A 2,059-nucleotide genomic window follows, 5' to 3' on the forward strand; every position below is an offset into this window, starting at 1 on the left:
CCGCACAAAAGTGAGGGCCTCAATGCCAGCGGTGTCCGATTTCAAACGCCTTTCACAGACGCCGTGTTTACGCCGAGAAAATATACTGCTTTCACGTCTACTGGTGCTCAAAGCCGAGGAAATATCTAACCTCGAAGCCCGGGTTTGCGTGCCGCGTTTGCAATCCTCAAAATGCGGGAGCGCTGCGAGCACTAGGTTGTCCAGCGGAAGGCTATAGTAAGAAAGTTACCTGCGATTACACAGCAGCAGCTCGACGAGATGGCACGATAAATGCGAAAGAGCTCAGCCAATGGGAACGCGTCTGGGCTTGATTGGCAGCACCGAAGGCCAATGAGCGGCTGGAAATCCAGCTTTGTGCCCGCCTCGGCCCTGACGCTCACTTTCCCTGTGTGCAGAGGGAGGCTGGCTGAGGGGGCTCCAACATGCCCGCTGACATCATTTTATTACTCTGGTTAGAGTGTCCGCCTCACCCCTTTCCCCTCAAAAACAATATCTTCACCACGCAGCTTTGATGTGTTTTGTTCTTATTACAACAACAACAACAACAGCAGCACCTGTAGTTTATTACTCAGTTGTTACTACACATTTTTTCTCATCATTTAAGCGATGCTATACGTAAAGCTAGTTTTATTGCTATTATTAGTTTACCCACAGGCCTATCAATACAACTGCATAACACTAGCTGAATGCTTCCTGCTAAATATATTATAGGCTTTAGATTTCCTGATAATGTGGTTTGTTATGAAGAGCAACCTTTTTTTTTTGCATGCTTGCATTTTTTGTAGTTTTTTTTTTTGTTTATTTGTTTTGCATTTTAACCTAGCTTTTTTGTCCAAAACAATATTTTGTCCAGCTGACTGTAGCCTACTTAAAAGTGATCTACCGCTGTAATCAGGAAACATAATTTCCACAAGGGCTGAAACTGACTGAATAAATTTCATTATCGATTAATCTGCTGCTTATTTTATCTATGCTCAGGTACATTGTTTTGGGTACAAAAAAAAGCTCATTATCGTTTACCTTAGCTCAAAGGATGTAGGCCTCTTCAAATCACTAGTTTTATTCGACCAGCAGTCCAAACTGAACCCCACTCAGTTACCTATCATATATTTATGACAAAGAAAAGTGTTACATCGTCACCATAAAGAATCTGAAAATCAAATGTTTGCCACTTTGGCTTGAAAGCTGACTGACACAATTACTAGATAATAAAAATATGTGCTGGTCGTTCTTCTGTCAGTTGACTAATAGGTTAATTGATGTTTCTGGTCTGGTTGTATGTGGCCAGTCTTTTTGGGCAATGAGCTGATAAACATGAGACCAACGCACCCCTAGTAACTGCCTGCTCCAGAGCAGAGTGGAGAGGAGGGAGAGCAGAGAGAGTAGGATCACAGAGCGAAGGGGGGAGAAATAGTTCAGAGAAAACAGTTCAAACAGGGAGGGCACGCCGGATGATCAACGCAAATGTGTCTGCGGTGTTTAAAACGCTGCTTTTACAAGATAACAAGACTATGGATTGATATTTGAAATTAATTTCAGTTCAGTCACTACGATGGTGATGAACTACTTACAACGGAATAAGATTAGATGACACTGGTTACTGATATGTAACCAATGTGTTTACTGCCTTTATTCAATAGGCACACAACGTGCCTCACATGAAAACAGACAATAACCACTATTTTGAGAAGTGTGTGTCTGTGTTAGACAGCTGTTGTTTTTAACCTGAGGCCAAACTTTGTCAAAGAGGAGGGAAGTTAAGATAACCCTTCTTTGTTTCCGGTCCTCAACCTTCCACACTACCATGTTACACAGGCATAACATGTAGACATGGGATATTTTAAACCACAGAAACATTTGCATACGGAAGGATTAGGTCAGCATCACTATCGGCCACCACACAGGTCACTGTGATTCAAGTGTCTTTAGAGTCGGGATGTGGGCAGGATGCCACGCGTCTTAGGTGTGAGCTGTATAACAAAATGAAGACATGGCAAATGCAAATTCTACCGGCTGTCTAATGTTGTTGTACACCCTAATGCCTCAAACTGTGTATTTG

This window comes from Pempheris klunzingeri, chromosome 6 (genome assembly GCF_042242105.1).
Source record: "Pempheris klunzingeri isolate RE-2024b chromosome 6, fPemKlu1.hap1, whole genome shotgun sequence".
In the NCBI taxonomy this organism is placed as follows: domain Eukaryota; kingdom Metazoa; phylum Chordata; class Actinopteri; order Acropomatiformes; family Pempheridae; genus Pempheris; species Pempheris klunzingeri.